General features: G+C 46.1%; 2 long non-coding RNA genes across 2 annotated transcripts; one reads left to right on the top strand and one right to left on the bottom strand.

Moving 5' to 3' along the window:
• Window positions 1–1,218: 1,218 nt before the first annotated feature.
• LOC131920113 (uncharacterized) lies at window positions 1,219–2,624 on the bottom strand. The gene is made up of 3 exons (XR_009381506.1): window positions 2,419–2,624; window positions 1,921–2,191; window positions 1,219–1,463 (listed from the first exon to the last, which is right to left on the bottom strand). It is a non-coding gene; the product is annotated as an uncharacterized LOC131920113 (long non-coding RNA).
• Window positions 1,764–19,683, top strand: LOC131920114 (uncharacterized). Its single transcript, XR_009381507.1, has 3 exons — window positions 1,764–1,825; window positions 17,060–18,272; window positions 19,510–19,683. It is a non-coding gene; the product is annotated as an uncharacterized LOC131920114 (long non-coding RNA).
• The last annotated feature ends 7,982 nt before the right edge of the window (window positions 19,684–27,665 follow it).

Consider the following 27,665-nt stretch of genomic DNA (forward strand, 5'->3'; position numbering starts at 1 on the left):
CCTGTGCCCTTTCTGCCCTCTCTAATGCTACCTGGGCAGCAGATGGGCCTGCTGGGGCCTGGGCAATGAGTCTTCCTCTCCTCCTTTCTGTTCCCAGCAGGTCTCAGAGATCCTTTCTTGTTGGTATTTCTTTAAAATGCTAATCTAGGTCTTGGGGACTCATGGAGCCTTTTGCTCCCACAGAGCCCTGGCGTGGCTGTGGCCAGCTGTGCACCAGCATGTGGAACCTCACAAGCCCCCAGGATGCTGGCAGACATGCAGGGAGCTCTTTCCCATGTCATCTGGGACTCTGAGCACCTGCTGAGGGCAGGGACCCAGGAACCCCAGGATGTACCTTCACTGGGCTTTAAACACAGTGGGTGCAGCTGGCAGCTCGGCTCTCCCTGGAACTGGGTCGGATGCAGCATCAGACCAATGCAGGGGCTTTGAAGCAGCTCTGTGGATGGACCCTGGGGTGATGGGCAAATCAGGTTCTTCTCTAGGTTAGGGAGGCTGGTAATGATGAGGGAGGACAAGGGGCAGGTGTCACGCTGTGCTGGGTAGGAAAGTGGTGGGGAGGGGGGCAACATTCTAGAACAGAAGGGTGTAGGGGAAACAATGAGACACACAGAGAGAACTGGAGAGAGCCAAGAAACAAAGAGAAAAGGACACGGAACCCCAGAGTTGATCGCCTCCTCCTGGCGTTCTTTTCTCTAGCACAAATAGGTGTGGCTAGAATAGAAGGGGCCCCAAAGCTTCCAAAGAATGAAACTAGTATAAACAGTAAAGTCACAGAATCCTGCTGGCACATTTTTGGCAAGTCTCTATCTATCTATCATCTATCTATCTATTTATCTATCTATCTATCATCTATCTGTCATCTATCTATCTATATCTATCTATCATCTATCTATCATCTATCTGTCATCTATCTATCTATATCTATCTATCTATCTATTCATCTCCCATTTCCTTGCTCTCACTTTCTCATTTTCATTCTCTCTTTCCTCTCTTGGGAAGAATGCATGCTTGAGATGCAGCGTGTGCCTGCTGAGCACATCCTGGGGGAACCCCTACAGCATCAACAGTCCAGTCACATAACACCTCGGTTGTACTGGCTATGGGTGAGGGACAGGAGAACCCTACGCTGTGTGTTAGGAGAGGAGACATGACAAGAATTCCCTTCATTGTGTTCTCATCACCACCAAGATGAAGATTTGAAAGATTAAGAGTCAGCAGAAACAGCATCCAGAAGTCACATCCCAGGCAGGGGAGCCTACAAGCAGCCAGACAGGCTTTGTACCAGCATCAGTGGTTTTAAGTGTGACATCTTTCATCAGAATCCCACCTGCCTGGACCTCCTTGCCAGGAAAGTGACCAGGACATTGGTCTCTCCAGATGAGTGGACAGCGCTTTGCAACCAAGGAAAGAACAGGAGGCCAGTGTCTCCATATGCCCTGTTCTGCTACTCCAGGTTCTCAGGTCTACAAAGGAAAAAGCATTCTTTATTTATAAGGAAGAGACTTATTAAATACCTACCACGGTTTTTCAGGCTTGGTAGTACCAACAGTTTCCCTGAACAGGGTCTCCTGTCCACAGCTGCTGTCCCCCGCCATAATGAGGATCCCCAAGTGGAGAGGCCTTGTGGAGTAAAATATGTGATATCATAGCCCACATGTTTCTGCACACATCTGGATTCAGATGTCATCTCTGCTCCTCTCTCTAGCTATAGGGAGTAGATTAGGTTTCTTGCTTACTCAGATTTCAATATCCTCTTTTCTAGAACACGGAGAATAAAATGGCCTCCTCGAGGAACCAGTGTGAGGAGCAGAATGGAATAATCCAGGTATGGCTCTCAGTATGGAGTCTGGTACATGGTAGGTGCTGGCCTTTCGCTGTCTTGACCACCACTACTAAAGGCAGAAAAGTGGTTATATAGACCTGTTGCCATGATCTCCACATCTCCACTCTCTGAAGCATGCAGAGAACTGGCACCCTCTACCATCATGGATCACAGTCATGACTTCCTGCCTCAACTCAGGAGTGGCCTTCTTCACTTTCGTGTATTTGCTGCTCAGTGTTGTTTTTCCCTCCTGTGACGACAGGCTGACAAGATTCTTTTGCCCCCTTTTTCAGAATGTTTTCTCTCTTGTCTTCTCCCTGGGGCCATCCAGTTCTCTTGTGCACATCGGTCTCAACAACAACAAAACACCTACAGAATGAAAAGCAAAAGCAAAGGCTGGCTCCATAAGATGGAACCCATACCTGGCATTGTTATAGGACCTTGAACCTGCATCTAGATAGGTCATAGGCCTATTATTATCATTCTGCTAAATGGACATAGCATTAAAATGGATCCTAATGACTTATTGCTATAACCTATAGATCAGTGCTCTTATCCCGTCAGAGAAGCTTCTCCTTGCAGTAGATGGAACTTACCATGGAAATCTTCAACTGATCAATGTGCAGAAAATAAGAGGCCATAGAGTGCTTGGTCCTACACAGGTTGTACATATCACATCCAATCCTCCAAGGCTGAGGGATCTTCTTGGAAGAAGTGTCAGAGAGATCACACAAGCCAGAGGTAGAGGATAATTGCAAGGAAACTGTTTTCCAGACAGAGTAAGGACATAGTAGCATGTATGAGCTCACAGTGATTGTGACAGTCCGTGCAAGACCTGCCCAAGCTCGAGCCAGACAGAATCCAGCACAGAGCAGCGGAGGTATGTGGGAAGTTCCACACTCGCTGAGGACATATTGACATTTGATGGCAGCTGAGAAAGGGAGGGTCAGTTGTCTTTGGTGGTGTGATCTCCCTGGAAAGTCAAGCACACTCCATCCAGGGCACACCCTACTCCCAATAATAGTAAAATCAACAAAGACTTGACTTGATAGGAAAAGAACAAGAAGACTCAGAGTTGGTGGGTAGAAAGGTAGAGGGTAGAGCGAGTAGATATGAGAGGAGTCGAGCGAGTCTGATCAAAATATACTGTATGAAACTCTCAAAGTACACACACACACATACACACATACACACACACACACACACACACACACACACACACACACACGTTACTTAAAGGAAATGTGATAGAGAAACCAAGTTCATTGTGTGACTTCTGCTGGGGAGACAAGAACTAACAACTATTCACCCCAGATATGGGGACCAACCATCTAAAGAAACAATTCCCCCTGTCACCCTTAGTAAGCCAGTGAGTTTATCAGGGTTTCTTATGGGAATATGGATGAGGTGTTACTTACAGGAGCAGAGATGACTCAAAGGCAGATGCTGTATCACTGAAATGCCCACCCCAGCAGGAGTGATGACTCATAGACACTTCATCCCTGGAGCTCCCTGCAGGATTTGCAGTCAGAGAGCTTCCTCTCCCCAGCAATTGCTACTGAGTGAATAACCTTAGAAAGGAGCATCATGAGTCTTGTAAGTTTCAGGGGCTCAATGAGACTTGTAAGCTGTGTTTATTTCCTGAAACTTAATGGAATATTTTAATTAGAACTGAGAAGAAAGAGCTACACAACAGACCTATTGTCTTTTTGCAGTTTTTATAACATCAACAAACACAAGTATATCTTGGTCGTCTAATACATACACAAAAATGTCTTAATTACCATGAATAAAAAGAGAGACAACACATACTCAATTCAAGATGAAAAACCCATGGGGAAATATCCACATCATGAGCCAATGTCTAAAGATACAATGAAAGCAAACTTAGATGAGATTGCCATTAACTTGTGGCAAATCCTTAATATGATAGAGACCACAAAACTAACACATTTAAAATTATTTAGAACCATAAAAGAATATAAAAGAAAAAAAACAGGACAAATAGGAACTACAGACTTTTAAAATATGGCTACAGAGGAGGAGGATTAGCATATTAGATCCAGTTGGCCTTCAGTGATTGGGCAAATAGGAATAAGACTGAGAAACATTCAGTAAATAGAGTCTAAGTGGTAAGGAGAGAACATGAGTGGCACGTGCCACTGAGGGTTCCGGAAGATGACCACAGAGGAGGTGGAGCACTGTGCATGAAGATGGTAGCTGAGAACTGAAAACAAGACCCAGTCAATCCTAGGCACAAGTTCTAAGCCAAATAAGTGAAAATCTTACAGAGCTAGACATGATGGCAGGCACCTGTCATCTCAGCACTAGAGAGGCTGAGGTAGGAGGATGGCAAACTAAAGGCCAGCCTGGGCTACACAGGGAGGCGCTGTCAAAAAATCATAATAAAAAAATCACAATTTAAAAAAATCCTGTTGGGTGTAAGAGCATATACCATTAATCCCAGCACCCAGGAGGCAGAGAGAGGCAGATCCTGGTGAGTTCCAGGGCAACCTGATCTATGTAGTGAGTTCCAGGCCAGCACAGCTGCATAATAAAACCATGTTTCGAAAACGAAACAAACGAACAAATCTAAGGAATGACCGTTAGACAGCCCACATGACGGCAGCAGGTGAACCGAGAGGCAGCGGAATAACACTTCTCTTCACAGGACTAAACAAAAACAACATCAACCTAGACATCTATGCTTAACGACACTGAGCTTTAAACACAGGCTTGAAGTAAAGCGTCTTTAAACAAAAACGAAGGGACTGTCACTGTGCCCAGAGAAGTTGAAGGCAGAGGCCTGGGGGGAAGATGTGCCCGACAAATTTCAGCCCAAAGAAAGCAGTTTCAGAGTTCCCATATCAACCACAAAACTTTAGGAATATGTAGAAATGCTGAGTGTTATGGTGCATACTTACAATTCCAGCAATTAGGAAGCTGAGGCAGTGGGATTGCTGTGAGGTCAAAGTCAGCATGGGCTATACAGTGAGCTCCAGCCTAGCCTGAGCTGCAGAGCAAGACCCTGTCAAAACAACAGCAAATCACAGAGGCCTGAAAAGACGACTCATGAGCTAAGAACACTGGCTGCTCTTGCAGAGGACCTGGGTTTGATTCCCAGCACCCACCCTCACAGTTGCCGAAAGCTCCCATTCTAAGGGGATCCTCTGACCTCTGAGGACACCTGCAAGGACACAGTCCACATAAATTCACACACTCACACACATATAAATAAATAAAATTTTACAAAAAGAATCTGTAGTGCAGGGAAATGAACAGTAGGTAGAGAGTTACATTGTGGGAATGAGGCCCTGAGTTCACATCTCCAGCACCAACATGAAAGAAAGGCGTGGCTGCATGGTAAGCCCAGTGCTGGGAGAAAGGAGGTAGATCCCAGAGGCTACTGGCTGGGGTCTACCTGAATTAATGAACTTAAGATTCAGAGAAGAGACCCTGTTTCAAAAGATAAGGTGGAGAGCCATAAAGTAAGACACACAACATTAATCTCTGACTTTGACACACATTCACAAACACATACATAAAGCATACACACATGTATATACACCACACACTTATATCACACACATACGCCCATGCACGTGTATATGTACACACACACACACACACACGTAACCACACACATACACACATACACATGTACACACATACTACTCATATACACATATACCACACACATACCACATATACACATGCATGTGCACACATATACCACACACACACATGCACATGTACACATATACCACACACATATACATGCATGTGTACATGAATATACACATATACCATACACACATGAACACACACATGTGCATACACACAAAAATTTTAGAGCAGACATACATGTAGTGATAGGTGAGAAAGGAAGAGCTGTGGAGAGGAGAGCAAATCCCCTGGATGAAGGCATTAATAAAAGAAGGGGTCTGGCCGGGTGGTGGTGGCACACGCTTTTAATCACAGTACTCGGGAGGCAGAGGCAGGTGGATCTCTATGAGTTCGAGGCCAACCTGGTCTACAGAGTGAGATCCAGGACAGGCTCCAAAAGCTACAGAGAAACCCTGTCTCAAAAAACCAAGAGAGAGAGAGAGAGAGAGAGAGAGAGAGAGAGAGAGAGAGAGAGAGAGAGAGAGAGGCAGAGACACAGAGACAGAGACAGAGACAGAGACAGAGTCTAACAAATTCCAGTAGTTCAAAACCAGCTGAGGAGATGGCCATGCTTCACTGCACATCATCTTTCTTGTGGGAGTTTTGGTGATGGTTTTGGTGATGGTGGAAGCAGTAGTGGTGGTGGAGGTTTTGTTTGTAGTTTGTCTGGGGTTTAGTTTTTGTTTTTGAGGTAAAGATTAGAGATTTGCTCTGCAGCCCGACTACTTTTAAATTTCACAATCCTCTTGGCTCAGTTTGCTATTCTTTTTGTCGTGTGTGTGTGTGTGTGTGTCTGTGTGTGTGTGTGTGTGTGATACACATGTATGTCCCTGTAGGGTACAGATTCCTACTCACTCACAGAGACCAGGAGAGAACCTGGGGTGTCCTCTATTGCTCTTCGCCATATTCTCTGGAGATGTGGGAGCTCAGTGATCCCAGAGCTTGCTGGTTTTTTCTACTACTCCTGTCTCAAGCCCCACCCCTCACACTGGGGTTATAGATGTGTGCAGTTACACCCAGCTTTTACAGAAGACTGGGGATCCCAACTAAGGTCCTCACACATGTGCAGCCAACACTCTTATCCACCAAGTCATCTCCCTAGCCCGTGTGGTCTTCATTAGGTGCAGTTTGGGGCATCTAGATTGCAGACATCATGATAACTCTCCTATATATATCCATCCCTCTGAATCTACGGAGGATGTGTTCCAAAACCACCTAGAATACCAAGCTCCACAGATGCTCAATTCCCTTATATAAAATGGCATAGTATTTGCATACGTCACACTCTATTTTAAATCTTCACCAGATTAACTTACAATGCTTAGTGCTATATAAATAGTCACAGGGTGTGGTATTATCTGAGGACTAATGACAGAAAAAAATATCTGTACATGTTTGGTACAGACAGCTTTTTAAAAATGTATTTTAATGCATAGTCGGTTGAATCTGCAGACACAGAACCCAAACATATGGAAACGCTGACTGCTACTTCATGCTACCACTAAAATAAACTTTGCCACGCGGGTTCTCTGTGTTCCATGTGGGAGGCAGAAACCCACTTCCAATCAGTCTGCATTAAGAGTAAGGATAAAGATGGGGCTCCTAACAGAAAACCCCAATGACAGGCTCTGTGAGCCAAGCTGTGGTTACACGCCCACTTTCCAGTCCCTGGCTGGATTCAGAAGGCTAGACCACTGGCCAACCATAGGTCAAATGCCTTCCCAGCATGAGCGTCACAAGGAACAATCAACATCTGATCGGTGGGAGGAAGAGCCACTTCTACTGAAGAAAGAGATTAATCAAATTCACAGGCGATTCACTGATCTCATTTCCAAAGACCCCTAAGGTCCTGACACAGCAGAACTGGTGGGACGCCACAGTTTTTTATTCCCCTTTCCAAAGATGCACTTCTCTGCATGTATCAAACTTAAAACTTCAATAGAGCAAGTCCTCACGATACATACCAATTGATGATGCTGAAGTCATTGCAGTATATGGCGACAAGTCACCATTTTTCTTCATAGTCATTAAAATCTTTGGGACAAGAACTTGACAGCCAATAACCTTACATTTAACAGACACACACACACACACACACACACACACACACACACACACACACACATATATATATATATATATAATTTTTATTTATTAATTTATTTTAGTTTTTCAAGACAGGGTTTCTCTGTGTAGTCTTGGTGCCTGTCCTGGATCTTGCTCTGTAGACCAGGCTGGCCTCGAACTCACAGAGATCCACCTGCCTCTGCCTCCCGAGTGCTGGGATTAAAGGCGTGTGACACCACCACCGGCTCATATATGTAATTTTTATCCTCTAACAATTTCATGTGTGCATTGAATTTTGGTCATTTTTATTCCCTATCATCCTTACTCATTCCCTTCTCTCCCACTAAAATCTTTCTTCCCAACAAGACACCTACTTTGATATCCTTTTCTTCTTTTATCCCCTGAGTTCAATTATGGCTGCTTGCATGAGCTTGAGTGGGGAGTCATTTATGGGAACACTGGCATCTTACCAGTAACTACACCACTGAAGAAGGGTGACACTCCCTCCCCGAACTCTATTAATGGCCCATAGTCCTTCAGTGAGGGGTGGAGTCCCACAGGCACCTCCCTGATCCATGATGAAATGGTAATGTGCCTAGTCTTATGCAGATCTTGTGAGTAACCACAGCTGCAGTGGGTTCTACAATGGCCATCCATGTTCTGATCAGAAGGCATTGCTCTGCAGCACTCCTGGCCATCCTCTCTGGCTCTCACACGCTTTTCTGCCTCTCTTCCGTGATGTTCCTTGGGCCTTGAAAGGGGTCATAGGAATGTTCTGTTGAGGTTGAGCATTCCACGGTCACTTAGTTCTCTGCTGTGCCTCAACCAGTTGTGAGTCTCTGCATTAACCACTACCTGCTGAGTGAAGAAACTTCTCTGATGAAGGCTGAGATCAGCACTAGTTTATGGGTATAAACATAAGTATTTAGAAGGTGATTTGATAGCAGTCCATGTAGAAAAACAGCAGTAGGTTCTCTCCTACTAGAGTCTATGACCTCCCCAGCCATGAGCTCTTGACCAGATCTACAGACCATGCATGAGCTCTCTCCTGTAGAGCAGACTGCAAATCCAGTCAGAAAGCAGGTAGTTACCCCCACAACAGTCATGCCACTTTTGTCTCGCTGGGTATATCCTGCCAGGCTGGTTATTATTACAGTGTATGTGGTCCATAGCTAGGTCTGACCATTGATGACTGTCCTCTACCAGCAGCTTGCGTATAGTACCTTCTGGCATTATGAAAGCTTGCCAACAGGGAGAAAATTCCCAGCTCAGATCCATCTTGGTTTCTCAATATCTTGCAACCCAAGTATGTGCTGTCTTTAGCAATATGGCCTCATGATCCAGCCCCAATGGGCAACCCAGGACATTGTAATGTTTTAGGGACCTTTGGAGCCTTCTTACCGAACAGCTTGTAGGGAGGCACCCCACACCTGGTACTGAAAGTTTTGTTTAATAACAAGTTTTTGGGAAGAGCATTATCCACCCATGAAAGATGCCTCTGTTCAAACTTTTTGAATTAATATTTTTAATTATCAATTCAAGGTAATGGCTTTTCATAGAGGAAAAATCATTATTTATTTACTTTAGATTTTTTGAGACAAGGTCTCTCAGTAATCATTAATTATTTACTTTAGTTTTTTTGAGACAAGGTCTCTCAGTAATCATTATTTATTTACTTTAGTTTTTTTGAGACAAGGTCTCTCAGTAAACACGGCACATGCAATTTTTTGCAAGACTTTCTGGAGAGTGAGCCCCCAGGATCTATTTTTCTCTGCCCACCCCTGAGCAGATGTCCACCTCTGATGCTCATCTTCCACATGAATGATAGGGATCCACCTTCAGGTCCTCATGTTTGGACAATGATCACTTTTTCCACTGAACCATCTTCCCAGCACCAGGCATTTGTGTGTGTGTGTGTGTGTGTGTGTGTGTGTGTGTGTGTGTGTGTGTGTGTGAGTTTAGAAAGATTGAGGACAATTCACATTCAACCATCTTAAGTAGCTAGGCTATGCCAGCCCTTCAGAAAGCACACAACCCATAGTCTACTTTCGGTTATGTGGGTCCTGCTCAGGACCAATTAAGAAATGGCACCTGGGTATCGTATATGCCAAGTACTGTACTGGGTCCTGGGAATGCTTGCTAGAGTGATGTTTTGTCCTGGATCACTGGAAGCTCAAAACAGATTCATTCATTCACTGGATCGGCAGAAGAAACTGGGAGAGGTCAGCCTTGACCCAGAAAAGTGTGGGTTGGAGCCAGCTTGCCACGTCTGGGACTCATCTGCCATGTATGCTGGTGGAACCCAGCCCTGCATTCCTGGTCCCAGATGAAAGAAACAGAGATGTCATATTAGAGATGATCTGCGTTCCCAGGAAGCCACACAACCTGCAGTATTGATGGGGTTTGGTTTGTCTGGTTAGCCCACAGTGGGATACAAGGAAGAACTTGGAGGTGTTAACAAGACTGTTGCAATCAAATGTGGTCACCCAGTTCCTCTTGCAGGCCCAGGAGCATTTCCTAGGGGAGTAATAAGCTCCAGGTGGAATGGTGTCCTTACAGCCTCATCCCCTCTTTAAGGGACATGTTCCTTGAGAGAGCTGCCAGGAGCTGGTAGGGAGCTTCTGGGCCAGATCATGAACCTTCGATGTCACAGGCTCAGCACTGTGTTGAGGGGCTTGCTGAAGGCTGCCATAGGAAAGAGAACTGACCCACAGCGCAGGCCAATAAGATTCATGTCCTCTATCCTGGGGGCCCTCCTGGCTTCAGTGAGAGCCCAGAGCAGGAACAGAGGGAGCCAGGACTCCCAAAGCCTTGGGTAACAATTCCTAATGGAATGTGCAGATAGGGTGCCTAGTTTGGGAAACATATTCCTTCCTGTCCTCATCATAGTCTGTAAGAATATTGTTGATAATGAGTGGTTTCCTGGTACTCAGCTCCTAAGCCACCTTCTCCAAAGCCTGTGAAGCCCTTTCATATGCTAATGAATGAATAGTGGGGGCTCCTGGAAAGCCTTAGTGACTGGCTGGTTGCCAAGGGAACCGACCATGTGGTTGGAAGATGAGTACTTTCAACCCCACTCCCTGAACTCCAGGAAGGAGCAGGCTGAGGCTCCTGAGGATACACAATGGATCTCCACTGCCTGGGGATTTAACCATTTGTGCCTATCAAATGAGGTCTCCTGGTTCACAGAGTTTCCACATTGCTGAACACTTGGAGGTGACTGGCAGGTGACAGGTCTGTTGTGGGGGACTCTGGAGTTCCACACCACATGTCTCCTTGTCCCAATTTCTCCACACCTTGCCTTTCTAGGTGCATCTCTTCTATCTGGTGGTTCTTTTTTTTTTTTAATAGCAAGTTCCTTTATAGCAAGTGGGAAAATACAAAGTACACCCCTGAATTCTGTGAGGTGTCTAGCAAAGTATTGAACCCACGGGGGGCTTTGAGGGAACCTCCAAATCTGTAGCCATTGTGCCAGGGACAGAGATCATAACATTTCTCAAGCAAGTGGTGTCTGAAGCAGGGCCATTCTTGAGGACAGGACTGAGCTTGTAGCTCCTGGGAGCTAACTTTAGCTACAGACGATGTCAGAACTGAATTGAACTACAACACCCTCCGTTGGAGACAGAGATCTGGTCTGGTATAAGGGCAAAAAAAATCAATACACATTTTGGTGACTAGAGGTGAAATATTTGGTGTCAAGTGGGGATGAAGAAATAAAAACAGTGATTTGTCCTATTACCGAGTTACCGTTGACGTCTCTGTAGACCACGTCATTGAGCCGCAATATATCCGTCACTGAGAGGAAAAGCCAGCTGCCCACCAACAAATCTTATCAGGAACTTTCCTCCTGAGAGGAGACTTGATTTAGCCTGGCTGGCTTGAATGTAATTTCTCATCCTGATCCTGGGGAGGGGAGAGTTACGCTCCCAGGAAATATGACATTTCAGGATAACTCAGCTGCTGATTTTGGCACAAACAAATGCACACCCTTTTCTCCTATCCTTAAAGCCACACCTGAATGTACTAAACAAGCTGTGGGAAACTGGCTGAGATGAGGCCCATGGGACACAATAGAGACATTTGTCCTGAAACAAACTGGCCCTTCAGCTTCCAGAAGACATCCTGTAACTTTCCTTTGCAGGAGAGCATTGGCATGCCAGGTGCCCTGATCTTGGGTCACGTGTATAAACCGTTGTGAGAAAGACAAGTCACCAGCAAGCTGTTCCACTATGGAAGCATGCGTCCACGCCTGCTCACATCCCCGCAGAGGCTTTGGGGAAGGCTTTTCCTCTCTTCTGGAAATCTCACCAGCAACAGGCTTATGTCCTGGACATGGATTTTGCTATTTCTGTTCCTATTTCTAAATTAAACATTGTTTTCTCTTCTCAGCTTGTTCTCAACTTGGAGTGCCTCCCTCTGAAAGCAGTCAGGGATAGAGTCTGTGGCTGTACCTCTGGGACCACGTTTTTTAAATAGCCTGCAATCTAATTATTTTTATGACCAAATTTTTATTGGAATGTGGAGCCACCTCTGGGATTATGGAACAACCTGACTCTAGTTGCAGGTCTGAGGGCCTGGCTCTGAGATATCAAACACAGGAAAATGCCATGTGTGTTGGAAATATTCATGCAGAGTTATTATTAAGTCATAACCATGTTTAAAGATGTGTTCTATAATAATCCACCTCTGGGCCCCATGTGGGGTACTGGAGCCAGCATGGTAATGGACGGGTATTTGAAGAAGGCCTGGAGCAACTGCAAGCCACACCATGCCCTAATCATACACTCATCCAGATATTTTAGAAAAATGATCATAAAAACCTCCTGGAAATAGAACGATCACAAGGCCTGTGGTAGACTGGCTGCTGTCGAGGCAGCCAGCTTTTCCAAGAATGCTATGAGGAAGACGACTCTGGAAGAATTGTGCTTTCTTGGAAAATGGCCTTGTCAAGTCAGGTAGATTCTGTCAAGTATAAAACAAACAAAAATAATATGTCCCGTCCCCCCTCCCTCCTCCCCCATCAAATCTGCTTTAGGAAAGTGTATGGATGGAAGGATGGGAGAGCCAATAATGGGCCATATCCACAATGATGCTCCCATTATGAAATACTGCCCAGTGACCTCATAGTTATATCTGCAACAACTAAATTGCCCAGCAATGGCTCTCTGGGTTAAGCATCACGGGATTATATTAGTTTCTCAGTAACTCCTTACCCCAGAGTATTGGTTGAAATATTAAGGCAGCAGCTACGCACTACACCTGAGTGGTGTTTTAGGGCTTCCTGAAGGCTCTTCTAACAGGGCCCAGAGACCCTGAACTGGAACTGACCTGAGTGTCCCCTCCCTGGGGACTAGCTTTCATGGTACCAGAAGGCCATCCAAGTTTCCAAAGGAGGGAGGCAACTAAGAGTCCTACCCAGCTATGACCTCTATGAACTGTATCTATGACCAGCATGGAAGAATAACTCTGGAGGGCATAGCAGTGGCACACACACCTTGGCTGTAACCAACAGCTCTCTGATTGGACTTAAGACCCAGTCAACAAGAGAAAAACCATGCCTGGTACTGGAAACCTAGCTAACTACTCAGTGCTAGTTAAATTGTGGTTACTGGAGGAGAATCTACAACCACTAATTTACTAAACCAGCATAATCCCTAACAACAATCTATAAGCATTTGCCCTTATACCACAGATGAGTGTGGTCTGCACCCCTCATCAGGGAAACTTCTCTTTGCAACAGATAGCGACCAGGACAGAAAATCACAACAAATCAAATACAAAGTTGTGAAGCCCAGTCCCAATGGATACAGCTACAGAACACTTCCAAACCTAAGGCTCAGGAAACACTGTGGAAGAGAGGACGGAAAGGTTGTAAGAGCCAGAGGGAAACTCAGAGCAAACTCCCTAGTTTGCTGTGAAGTTGGGTGTCCTGGTAACATCAGAAGCTGCACTCATGATGTCTCTCAAGGAAGACCCAAATGGACATGCCAAACTGGATGGGGAAAAGCCCACAAGGCCTCCACCCTGCAGGAAGAACTGTGGGCAACCGAGGAAAGCTGGGAGTGGATGAGGTGGTACTTCCCAGCAAAGAGCACATGGTTATCCAGTGCCGAATGGTCAGCCTTGAGACATACAAGTAACATAGTACACACCAAACAGGTTACATTTAAGAATTACGTGTATATACATATACATATATGCATGCAATAACAATTGGTAAGAAAAGAGGCCATGAATTTGAAGGAGAGTTCGGGAGGATGATATGTGGGAGGGTTTGGAGGGAGGAAATGTAATTGGATTGTGTACTCAAAAACAAATTTAAAGGAGGCTATTCTACCCATTTTTTTTCCAGAAATTCTATATATGTGATTATGTGATGAGAGTGGAGCCCCTCACATTTCTGCCGTCATGTACCTTCTCCTCCTCCAGAGTGCTCTTCCATGACTGTTTGCCTTAACTCTTTGCACATCCTCCAGTGTTTCTTTTTGCAAATGTACACACTCATTGTGTTCCCTTTTCTCACACAAAGGTCACGTTCTGCTGACACTATTTTGCTCTTGGCTGTTTTTTACTGTATAACTCTTACTATGGACAGTCCTCCTGGAGACTTTTGAAGATTAATACACAGGATATCTCTCTCTCTCTCTCTCTCTCTCTCTCTCTCTCTCTCTCTCTCTCTCTCTCTCCCTCCCTCCCTCCCTCCCTCCCTCCCTCCCTCCCTCCCTCCCTCCCTTCCTCTTTCTCAAACACACCAGTTACATTGTATTCCATAGTATAGCACTATCACATTTTAACAGCTTCCCCTATACAAACACCTGGGGTCTTTCCAAATCTTCTATTGTCCCTGACATTACTACAACATCATTGGCATTTTGCACATGTAGAGGCAAATGAATAAATTTGCAGAAGTGTAGCCATTAAGCCAAAGCTCCTGAGTCTATGACCTTGGTCAACACCACTGACTACTCTCCTTTGGGATGGTCCCCGTACTGGTTAGTTACATTTGCTGTGTTTGTGTTTGTGTTTGTGTTTGTTTGTTTGTTTATTTGTCAGCAAGACAAAAGCTAGAGTCATATGGGAAAAGGGAATCCCAACTTAGGGATTGCCTCTATCAAATTGCCTGTAGGCAAGTCTGTGGGACATTTTCTTTGCTGATGACTGTTGAGGGAGGCCCCAGATCACTAAGAGTGGCACCACGCCTGGGGCAAGTGGCCCTGAGATAGATAAGAAAGTAGGTTTAGCAAGCCAGTAAGAAGCAACTCCTCTATCGTCTGCTTCAGTTCCTGTCTCCAGGTTCCTGCCTGAGTGTCTGCCCTGGCTTCCTTTCGTGATGAACTGTGATTGGCTTTTGTAAGCCAAATATTTTGTAAACCCTTTATTTCCCAAGTTGCTTTCAGACTTGGTGTTCATCCAAGACAGATAAGCAAGCTAATACTCTTGGCACTCCATCAGGCACCATCTAAGAAAGCAATCCAAAGAGTTTTCACTGTTGCCGCCTCAAATGACCCTTCATGCCAATAAATGCTGTTTCTTCTCTTTCCTTTTGTCTTCAGCACTTTAAACGTGTGTGTGTGTGTGTGTGTGTGTGTGTGTGTGTGGCAATGGGTTTATTTGTAATGCTGTTGAACCATCATCCTCATCTACTTCCTGAGTGTTTTCACCTTCCCAAACTGAACCGCTGTACTCATTACCACTGCTTCCCACCCCACCCCCACCCTCCAGCCCCCACCTAGTCCACTCGGATTTGTGCTGGCCTGTTCTCAGATAGCGTAGCAAAAAGGGAACAAAGCCTCCTGATGATCTTCCCCAAATGCCCCCAACTTGCACTCTGAACCATAAAAGTCACTTAATAAGAACAAAGACTTCCGTTGAAGGATGAGACATCAGGCTGTGAGGGAAACATTCTCCTGAAAGGGGAAGGGAAAATTCAGTTTCACATAAACTTGTGAACGACCCTCTTCTATATATAGATTTCCATGTGGGCTGGCAGAGGATGCTGGGAAGGGCACTAGTGGTGGGATAGCTCATGGTGTGTGGGGTCAAGGGCTTCAGAAGGTACCATGGGGCCAAATGATTTATTTTACCCTTTTCCTTGACTAAAGATGAGTAGATGGGAGATAGAAGACAGGAGATTTATTTCTGCAACCAGAAAATCCTTTATCTTTTAAGCTCAGCAGTTCTGTATGCATGTCCTCACCCTCTCTGCCCTCTCCTCAGACCTCCCCCCCCCTTGTGAAGGCTCTTTTCCCTGAGCTCCTGAGATGTACAAGCTACAGGGGTGGTGGGTGGGGAGAAGGGGCCTGGGAGAGAAGATCAGGTGTCAGTAAGTGGACAGGACACTAATAGAGACAGTGCAGATAACACGCTTAGAGGGACGCTTAGCTGGTGCTCGGGATGCTGCTCAGGTGGTAAAAACAGCGGTGCTGATGCTGGGGGTGACAGGTTTTTTCCAGAGACGGCCACTTGAAAGGCCACTTGGCTCCTAACATTGGAGCTGTTTTTGTCTTTATCCTGACCTAGAAACTGCCCTCCCTCCTTCAGTTCCCATCTGTGGGTTTTAATTCCACCTCTTGCCACCCCCATGTGCTCTTCCAGCTCTACCCACACCAGCCAGATGCCGGTGTTTCCTCTTCTCCAACCTGAATAGCCTACCATCCTTCACGAGACCTGACTACTAGACCCTCATCAAGCATTTCGGCAGGTGGAAAGGAGGGGTGTAGGGAGACAGCAGCATCTTTCCCCTGGAGATGAGATGGGATGTGGGTGAGGTGTAAGCAGGCATCGATGGGGCCTGACTGAGGGGACAGGAGGAGAAATGAGCAAGTGCTTAGGTCAGAGGCTCGGGAGAAGAGTTCCTTGGTTTCTGTCCTGAACAGTGATGCTCATGGGTACCATGCTGGGCTATTGTTGGGTTATCTCTGGGCCCCATCTCTGGGGTGCCAGAGCCTGTTTTGTTCAACTCCATAGAAACATACCTAAGTAGGAATGAAGGAGGTGTCACAATGTCCACCTAAAGTGACCTTCTGCACCTGTGGGTGGCGTGTCAAGCTGTGATGTGAAGATCTAGGCCTCCATGGTCCAGGGGCCAAGTCTCACCCTGCAACAGAATGGTTCCTACTCATTTTCTGTGGCAATTTGGTAGTTATACAGGACAGAGCAGGGGCCAGTGTATGACAGACTGAGGAGAGAAGACAGTAAATATGGCTTCACTTCCTTCTCCAGACCTGTGCGGACCCCAAAGACTATAAGGGAGTCATGCACATTCACCAAAATCTACTAAATGATAGAAGTTAACAGTGCTGACCCTAACCGTTTCCCTGATTAGTATGCTGGCAGATCCCTGCTATTGACCCCAATTTTTATATATATATTTCTTTTCAGAGCTAATTAAGTCTATGATCACTGCAGTTGAATTGAATTTTCTAAGTGTGCATTCATTTCTTTCTATTGAGAAATTTTCCATCCAGTTACCCTTCATCCTTACATTGTTCTTTACTCTCCCAGACCACCTTAGAACAAATGTCATGCCTGCTGATACCTTCTGTATAGCCCTGAAGCAATTTCAAGAACGGGAGTAGGGCTCCTCTTTGATACCCAAAGCAAAACACCAAGAAAGAAGAGTACGGAGCCACTGGTGTCTCCTTCTCCGAGGACCACCCCCCAGTGGTGAAGAGAATGATAATCACTGTCTCCCTATGCTTCCTGCTTGGTGGACATAAGATATCGGATGGCATGAACAGATCCTGGTTCTATGGCCTGGTTTCTGCCTGCCGGGAGAGATCCAAGTGGCCCACCTTGGGGAGGGCAAGGAATTATCTTCATAGTGTATGGATGGACACCCAAGCTCGTCTCCCTGGGAGCTGTTGTGTATGACTTCCAGTTGTCCCCTCCTAGGGTGTGGCTGTGCAGTCTTCCTAGCAAAATTGATCTTTGTCAATGCTCTGCGATTTCTCTCCCTACCCACCTCTTCTTTTCCTTTGGGGACCGCAGTGCCTGCCCTGGTTGGCTCTTACGAGTCAGTTCTACCTATTTTGGTCAAACTCCACTCCAGTTTGGTCCTTTTCCAAGACAAATGCAAAAGCCACGGGGGGCTGGAGAATTGCCCGGGCAGAGAATTGTCCAACAGAAGTTCAATTAATTTCTCAGGTTGCTGTCAGGGCCTTGTGCAGCCAAGCCTAGCAGGGACCCTGGCTGGCCTTCTGGGTAGACATTAAGGATGTTGGAGGGTCTCTACTTGTGCCTTTCGATGTGAGGACCAATCCCAGACTCCATCACCATCACAAACACAATGAGGGCAAAGCTTTGGCGTTCTTCAATTTAAGAGTCAGAAGGAAAGCGAAGTGGAGAGAGCCGGAGCAGCAAGCAAAGATGTGGAGGAGAGCCGAAGCTGAGCACACAAACTACACAGCAAAGACAGCTTCATCCAGGGCGGCCCTGGTCACCCCTCTGAGTCTGACCATCTTCAGATTTCTGCACATCCCATTCCCCTCCATCCACAGTAGCCACGGGATTTTTATGTAACATGGACAATGGGCAGGTGCAGCCTGAAGACCTGTTCCAAGCCTCATTTCCCTATGCTACATCTCACCATGTGTTCAAGGCCAGGGAACTGTGCTCAGTGGCTGCTCGTGTCCGTATAATTGTCTCCAAATTGCTCCAAGTGGCCTTTCTAGGCAGGAGCTCTTCACAATTAGCCCTCTTGTGGAGATGTTGAGAGGTGAGTGATTATTTGGGGGGAATTGCTTGTCATTAAGAAGATGGGACTCAGATAAGACATATAGGCCATGTGTTAACTACAGTCTGCAAGATGCATTAGCATTCCAGCATCAGCCCCATCATTACTGTCGACTTGTTACACTGTTCAAAGAAGAAGGCATTCCAAATGAGGATGATTTAAAGACTGTGTAGACATGCCCACACACAGGTGGTCAGCAAACAGTTTAACATTTGGATTAATTTTGCCTTGGATCCAAAGTAGCATATATGTACCTCTAAGACACACATGTACATACCTCAAACACATACACCATACATATACCACAGATGCACACCCTACTTAATGCACACCATAGAATACACACACATGCACACACACACACACACACACACCACCACCACCACCACCACCACCACTACACCATACCATACACATACACACACACATGCACATACACGCACATGCACATACACACACATGCACATGCACATACACACACATGCACATACACACACATGCACATACACACACATACACACACACACACACACACCACCACCACCACCACCACACACCATACACATACACACACACATGCACATACACACACACATGCACATACACGCACATGCACATACACACACATGCAAACACAGAGCCTTCTATCAACACCTTATAAACCATATCCCAATGTCTCCTAACTACACTTTTTCTGCTTCACTTTCCTTATATTTCTTTTTCTTCATAGTCTATATTTCTATTTCTTCAACCAGAAATGACCTCTTAAAACAAAAATCCCCAGCAACATGTTGATTATTATTTCCTGAGGGCCTGTGTGTGCTCCAAGCCTAGACCTGGCATCCCAGGAGGATAACAGAGAAGAGCCAGTCTTCAGGGTTATAGACACTCCCCCTTAGAGAGAAGGGGTCAATGCTCACAGAAAAAAAAAAAAAAAGGAACTAAAGAAAAAGCAGTGGGAGAAAAGAGGGGGTGGTCACCTCCGACTGCTCTACATACCCTGAGAAGAAAGCAGCCTAGACAAATGAGGGGGGCCCTGGGCAACAGAAAAGGTAAGAGGATGAAGAAGGAAGAAGGAGACAATGAGAAGACAGAGAAGATAAAGAGCAGGGAGAAGATGAAAGAGAGAGAAGAGGAGGGAGGGAGAGTAGAAGGAGGAGAAAGGGGTGGGGTGGTGATGGTTCTCTTTGTCTGCTTGACTCGGTTTGGAATCACCCAGGAGACACACCTCTGAGCATGGCTGTGATCGTGTTTCCGGGGAGGATTTTCTAAGGAGGAAGGACCGACTCTGACTGGGGACAGCACCAGTCCGTAGACTGAATCAAGAGGGGACGCCGGCTGAGCACCAGCACTCATCTCTCTCTGCTTCTCGCTCTGCTCAGGTGTGAGAAAGATCCAGCTGCCACACTGTGAGCACGACAGGGGACATGTCCCCTGAACTGTGAGCCAAAGCAAAGCTTCCCTCCCCTAAAGTGCTTCTTGTCTGGTATTTGGTCAGGACAACAAGAATACTAATACAAAGGGAAAACAGGAGAGAAGAGTAGGGGGAAAAGATGAGGGTGATGGAAGAGGGAGGAGAGGGGAGGGGAGGGGAGGCGAAGGGAGGGGAGGGGGCGAGGGAGGGAGGCAGAAAAAGAAGAGAGAAGAAAACACAAGAGCGCAAAAGGAAAGAGGGGAGAATGCAGGGCAGTGGAGAGCTAGAGATGATCCTGGGTATCAGGTAAACTGTTTGGGTGACAAGAGACGGCACTATTTTTGGTTCCTCAAGCAGAGTGTGAGGTGACAGCAGCGAGTCCAGTACTTTTGAAGGTCAGGCCAAGGACTGGCCCATCGGTTGGAACCCTGTCCTTTTGGGTAAACTCCTTACAGGGTCATCATTTGTCTCAGAAGCATAAGGAAGTGGACTAGGGAAATGAGAGGTAGGTTTGTGTGTGCAGGGTGTGTGTGCACAAGTGCACGCATGTGCAGACATGTGTTAGGGCTTCAGAATGCTGATGTGGGATTCTTTTTCTTTGGGATAGAGTTAAGGATAGTAGCTGGGGAGATGGCTCAGTGAATAAAGTAAGTGCCTGATGAACAAACGTGAGTACCTGAGTTCGGATCCCCAGTGCCCACATAAAAAGCCAGGCGTGTGGTGTTCCTCTGTGATCCCACTGTTGGAGGAAGGAGACAGATGGACCCTGGGGGGGGTGGGGGTCACTGACCAGCAACTCGAGCTGAAAAGAAGAGATCCTGGTCCAGTGAAAGACCCTGGTAGTAGGAGAGGAAGGCATCCTGATGTCAACCTCTAGTTGCCATGTGTGCCTTCAAGGGTCAGTGCACACACAAACTGAAGGGCTAAGATCAGGGAGTGCCTGGTACCCTTGACCTCAGGAGCTTAAGGGAAGCTGACGCCCACACTTTTCTTCTATAATTTGCAGCTTCACCTTGCAGTTTGGCAGGAACCTCTCCTGTCATGATGATCCCTGACTGGTTTTTCACCTTTTCCGGAGGGTGTGTATTTGCCGCTCACTTATCACCTAGTTTAAAAGGATCCAGATTCTCCAGGGCAGCAGTTTCACATTTAGACCTTTTCATCCCTTGGTTGGTATGAACTGCTACTTTCCAGCCAAGTCATTTTCAGATCTAGCCACAGGGGGTCAGTGCTGGGTCAGCTCTGAGCAAGAGATTGACAGGGATTAGGGCCAGCCAGGGGACATCAGGTTCAGTTTCACAGCGACAGTCACCAGGATATTGGATTGCGTGTTAAGGAGCTATTGATGGAGATGGGAATGGGAGGCAGCCAGCCCTTCGGAAAGTCGGGGCCCTGGAAGATTTTCCAGTGTGACAGTGACTTTAAAGCATGAAAGGACTGTGATTCAGGGTGGTCGTTCCATTTAGCTCTCCTGAGAGGAAATTAGTGATGGGGTAAAGTCTTATATCAGGACCAAGGAAACTCGAAGACATCAGCAAGACCCTCTCCACATCTTCCTGAACCTGCAGGTTTCCAGGGATGCTGGGGGCCCCTCCTGCTGGGGGCCCACCTTAATGATCTCTTCTTCACAGACAGCTTGGCAGGCTCTAGGAGCATTTAAGGACACACACACATACACTCCCAAGGGCACACAAGGGGTGGGGGTGGGGCACAAGCTTGACAGGGGTCTAAGGGAAGAAGAAGGCTGTGGAATAAGAGTAGAGGGTAAACGCTGGTTAGTGAAAAGCTCTGTGAGACCAGAATCCAGCCTGGTCCTGAGCGGGCAGTGACACAAAGGCTCAATTTCATTGGCATCATCATTCGCCAAGGTCACCCTTCAGGGAGCACAGCCTTTGGTGTTGCTGACTCAGAAGCTAGCCTTAATGCAAAGCCTGGGTTAATCCCTCTCATCTCTCCTTACGGCCTGACAGAACTGTTTACCCTTTCCTTGGTGAGCCAGCCGCCTCCCTGGTGCCGTTCCTAATAACGTTTTCAATTAACCTGGGAGGTAGCACCCCTCATTTTGTCCTGTTGGAATCTAGGATGTCACCCTGGACTTGCTCTCTGTTGTATTTAACCATGAATACCATGGGGAGCGTGAGCATCAGAGTCCCTAGCTTGGAACCCCAGATCCTGACTTTGGTAAGTAGGAGAGACATTGTAATCTCATGCATCTCTGAGGCTCCATTTCTAAAGGTCCTCAGAGCTAATTCGTGGCATATCTAGAGAGTGACTGAAATGGTATGGGGGGGGGGCAGGTACACAGAACGTACTGCTATTTCTCTGTTGAGAACACGGATCCCTGGAGAGACAGACTGGAACATCCCAATGTGGCTAGAACAGGGCCGCGTGTGCAGGGAGGGCCACCAAGTACCCAGTGAGCAGTGCACCAGGTCTGAGTCACTCTCTACAATGTCACCAAACCCATATCACTGTTTCCAGCAGCCTCAGCACCATCAGTAGAGGCCTGCAGTGTGGGTAATACATCAAGGAAAGTCCAGGCTGCTAGCTGCACGTTCTGTCTTGGTCACACCGCCACCCTGTCACCCAAAGCCCTCCCTGTCTTGCCAGCTTTGATGCAAATCTACCTTTGTGGGCAAGGACTAAGTCAAGAGCACCTTCCAGAGGCAAGGCATCTCTCGTTCACTCCCTTCTTGCCTCTCAGCCAGCAGCTCTGAAGAAAGTCGTGGTCCATTATCGAAGGAGAAAAATCTTCACAGCTGCTGCCCTCTAAGGGACAGTCACTGAAGAAGCAGCCCAGCCCAGTGGAAAGCCCCCTGTGCTGCTCATGAGCTGAGCCGGTCTCTTAACCTCTCTGGATCCCCTCTTCCATATGTGCAGAGTGACCATGGGGAAACACACATCCATGGGAGTTTGAATAAGAGGGTGAGGCTCCTGAGCCGACAGGAGACGTTTTTTAACAGGAAGCCCTGTGAAAGATGATGGGCAGGTATTGCAAAGAGCACCTTCCAAATGAGGTAGTCTGAGGAGCTCTGTGAGCGTGTCCTTTCACTGACCTGACAGTGAGTGGATGTCTGTCCTGTGTGACAGGCCAAGCATAGGCTAAGGGAAACAGCAGGGGGAGAGGCAGGGCTCTGCCTTGGAAGAGCTCACAGCATCCTTGTCAGGGAAGTGGATATTGATTATGTCAGGGTATGTGTAATTAATATAATGAGGAAGACTGTCCTTCCTCAGTGTGCACAGGGGACCTCCCATTGTTCCAGGGCTTTCTATGAACATTGAAACCTTGAATGTTGAAGTTCCCTATAACATAGTGTAGTGTATATACACAGAACCTGTATGCTTGAAGTCGTGTCTAGGTAGTTTATTGTGCCCAGGAACATAAATGCTATAAAAAAGAAAAGTCAAGAAAATGTCTATCTGTGCTCAGTACAGATACAACTTTCTAAGAATTTTTTCCAACTTGCAGTCAGTTGGACCCTTGGATGTAGCGCTTAAGGACACAGGTGGACACCTGCAGCTGAGGGTCACAGACTATGTGGAAGACAGGGTAAGGGTGCAGGGAAAACCTTTTTAAAAGCAAGATTTGTTTGCTGGAGAGATGGCTCAGTGGTTAAGAGGACTGGCTGCTCTTCAGGAGGACCCGGGTTCAATCCTGGCACTTACACAGTGGTTCACAACTGTATGTAAACCAGTTCCAGGGGGTCTGATAACTTGGCTTCTGCTGGCACTGTGCATACATGGCGCTCATACATACATGCAGGCAAAATCATATATATATATATAACTAAATTCTTTAAAAAGATTAATTTGTGTATTTATTTTATGTGCGGGTACCTGAATGGCTAGCCATACATCATATACATGCAATGCCTATGGAGGTCAGAAGAGGGCATCAGATCCCCTGGAACTAGAGTTACAGGTGATTGTGATCCATCTTGTGGGTTCTGACAACCCAACCCAGGTCCTCTACAAGTGCTCTTAACTGTTGAGCCATCTCTCCAGCTCCCAGGGAAGACCTTTCTGGCTAGGGTCACTGCCTTTCCCCAGAGGCCTCCTTTAGCACACTTCCCTCCTTCACTGCAAGGGCTGGATAGCAGCCAGCACCCCTGCCAACACAGTTCCGGAAGCACAAGCCAACGCAATTAGACAAGGAAAAATGAGAGGTAAGTGTATTAAAAGAGAGGAAGCAAACTTAGTCTGATTTGCAAATGATTTGATTATATGACCAAAAACCTTTAGGAGCAGAATAAAAATTCATTTGAATAGCTTCTTATAGGAACCACGGAGGATTAAGAGATCATCCCGGGAGGGGGGAGAAAGTCATTTGTAGTAAGAACAAAAAGGATTTCAAAAAAAATCTAAGAATAAATTTACAAGTACAGAGGAAGATCTCTCTAAAAAGAAAACAATGTTAAGCCTCTGCTTAGAAATTTAAATAATGCTTAAATAAGTTAAAAGATACATACTTCCAGATACGAAGTCTCAGTGTTGTAGAAATTTTAAGTTCTCAGTCAAAGAAATTCTGACCAAAGTATCAGTACAATTTCTTTTGACTGAACAAATTTATTCTGTAGTTTATTGGGGAAAAAAACCAAATATATGAAAATAGCTTGGAAGATTATGGAGAAAAAGAAGAGCAGGATCCTTCCCAATTTTCTGATGTATTTGTCCTAAACCTACAATAATTAAAGCAGTTAATTGGTGCATGATAGACCAACAGTCATGGAGCAGAATAGAACTCAGAGGTAAGCCTAGATACATATTGAAATTTATCTGCTAATAAAGGTGTGTCTCAAACCAGCAATTTTTTTAAAGGTCATGCAATAAGTGCAATGGGAATAGTGAGTGGTAAGAGGGACTAAGTTGAAAGCCCGCTTTACAAGTTACATCAAAATAAATTCCAGATGGACTAAAATCTTTAAGTGCAAACCATATTTTTTAAGTTCTTGGGGCTGGAAAATCATTAAGAGTGGTTAATTAAGAGTGGTTCCAGCCGGGCGATGGTGGCGCACGCCTTTAATCCCAGCACTCGGGAGGCAGAGCCAGGCGGATCTCTGTGAGTTCGAGGCCAGCCTGGGCTACCAAGTGAGTTCCAGGAAAGGCGCAAAGCTACACAGAGAAACCCTGTCTCGAAAAACCAAAAAAAAAAAAAAAAAAAGAGTGGTTCCAGCTCTTGCAGAAGACCTAAATTTAATTTCCGGTACCTAAGTCCGGTGGCTTAGAACCGTCTATCACTCTGGCTCCAAGGGATCTGATGCCTTCTTCTGGCCTTGATGGGCACCCACACACATGTAGCATGTACACACACACACACACACACACACACACACACACACAGACATACACACACACAGACACACACACATACACACACACACATACACCACACACACACACACACAGACACACACATACACACACACATACACCACACACACACATACACCACACACACACACACACACACACACACACACACACACACACGAACAAACTATCTAGAGGGAGGGGCTGGGGATGCACCATGAAAAAAAAAAGTTCCACCTAATCCTTTTTCAAAATAATCTTCAGATAGTGGTTCTCTCAAAATGTAACATAAAAAACACAAATCACTGAAATATTTATCATGTTTTAAAAAGTTAGCTGGCAGGTAAAAGTAATAATATAGGAAGTGTCTAAAACAAGTACTAAACACATCCAGAATATAAGTTCCGTGGAACTGGAGAGAAGGCTCAGTGGCTGAGGGTAGTTAGCATGGCTTACTGCTCTGCAGAAGACCCTAGTTCAGTTGCCAGCACCCACACATGGACATTTTCTTGACTTTTCTTTTTTATAGCATTTATGTTTCTGGGCATGATAAATGACCTAGCTGCTCACAACTGCCTGTAACTCCAGTTTTAGGGGATCTGATGCTCCCTTCTGGCTTCTGTGGGCATTCTCATGGTGTACATAAACCCATGCAAGGACACATATATACACATAAAAATAAGAAATATACAGAATATAAATTCAAATAGGCTATGTTTTAGCTACTAAATAAAAGGGCCTAAAAATGTGTAAGACTCGAGGGCAGTGGGTTGAATGAAGATTTGGGAAACAAGACAGTTCTCATCCCCACATCAGAGATCAAGCTCACACAGCTGGTCCCTGGGCACCACGGAGAAGAGGTGATGGGAAGTCCCAATGAGCCGGGAGTGGCAGTGGTGTTTATTATCTCTGCTCACAGGCCCGTGGCTAGGATGTAGGCATGTGGCCACACGCCCTCTAATGGAGTCCCCAACTGGCAGCCTCTCCCAGGATGATTCCATGCAACATAAAAGAGAGTACACGTTTCCAGTGATTAGTGAGCCATCTTGGCTGTGCTGCGAATTTTTGTCCCAGGTAGAAAAGCTGAGGACAAATATTACAGTCTAAGGTGTCTGGCCCATCCCACAGCTTTGTTCCATTGTGTACAGAAAGCTTTTGTTTGTTTCTTTGTTTATTTAATTTATCTGTTCTTGCTTTGGTTGGTTAAAGCAGCATCCAGAGCCATCTGGCCACAGTGACTAATATATCTTAAGAGAGCTGAATGATCATAACTAGCAAATGTAAAGAGGTGGGCTTGCAGTGTCTGGCTAGTTGATGGTCTTCAATAAATCATAAGCCTTACTATTATTGTCACCATCCCCTTCCGGGCTTCCTCTCCTCCCATGAAAGCATTTCACACTGCAAAGGTTAGTGGGCTCCTCCCTGCCTCTCGGCTATCTGCTTTGGGTTAATAATTAGCAGATGTGCCTGGAGCTCAGAGGCAGGGGAGGGCAGGGATTTGGTGCATGGCTCTCCACTCCAGGAGAGGCATCCCATGGATGCCTGCCACCTGGTGCCACAGAAAGAATCCCACCTCTAAAGTTCACAGCAGAGGCCTAGTCTGGTTGTCTGGTTCTCATATTTGTTAGCCACAAATAATAGCTTAATGCTGTGGGATAATGCTTTTGTACACTGGTTTAACAAAACACTGATTGGCCAGGAGCCAGGCAGGAAGTATAGGCAGGGCAGGCAGACTAAAGGAATGCTGGGAAGAGGAAGAGCAGAGTCGGGAGTCGCTGGCCAGACACAGAGGAAGCAAGATGACAAGGCAGAATTGAGAAAAGGTACCAAGTCACGTGGCTAAATATAGATAAGAATTATGGGTAATTTAAGTGTAAGAGCTAGTCAGTAATAAACCTGAGCTAATGGCCAAGCAGTTATAATTAATATAAGCTTCTGAGTGATTATTTTATAAGCAGACCACAGGACTGTGGGGGTCTGGTGGGACCAGAGAAGCCTTCCTACTACAGCTTACACCAAGTTATTTCCCTTTGCTGAGTCTTATTGGTCCCTCGCTGTAAAATTTGAGGACTGGGGACTGGAAAGATGGCTTTGTGGCTAAGAGTGTGTACTGCTCTTGCAGACTTGAGTTCAGGTCCTAGCACCCATACAACTACCTGGAACTCCAGCACCAGGGAGTTAAACGCCCCCTTCTGGTCTCCACCAGCACCTGTACTTCCATGGGCATACACCCACAAACAGACACACAAACTGTATTAGTTACTGTTTTATTGCTATGAAGAAAAACCATGACCACCACAACTCTTATAAAGGAAAATGTTTAATTGAGGCTGGCTTACAGTTTCAGAGATTTAGTCCATTTTTGTCATAGCAGGAAGCATGGCAACAAGCAGGCAGACATGGTGTTGGAGAGGTAGCTGAGAGTTCTACATCTGGATCCACAGCCATCAGGAAGAGCAAGTGAGCCACTGGGTTGAGCTTCTGAAACCCCGAAACTCACCCCCTAGTGACACAGTTCCTCCAATAAGGCCACACCCACTCCAACTAGGCCACACCCACTCCAACTAGGCCACACCTCCTAATAGACCTATGGGCCTACGAGAGCCATTTTTATTCAAACCACCACACAAACATACACATAATTAAAAATC

The sequence above is a fragment of the Peromyscus eremicus genome, chromosome 9 (genome assembly GCF_949786415.1).
Source record: "Peromyscus eremicus chromosome 9, PerEre_H2_v1, whole genome shotgun sequence".
In the NCBI taxonomy this organism is placed as follows: Eukaryota; Metazoa; Chordata; class Mammalia; order Rodentia; family Cricetidae; genus Peromyscus; species Peromyscus eremicus.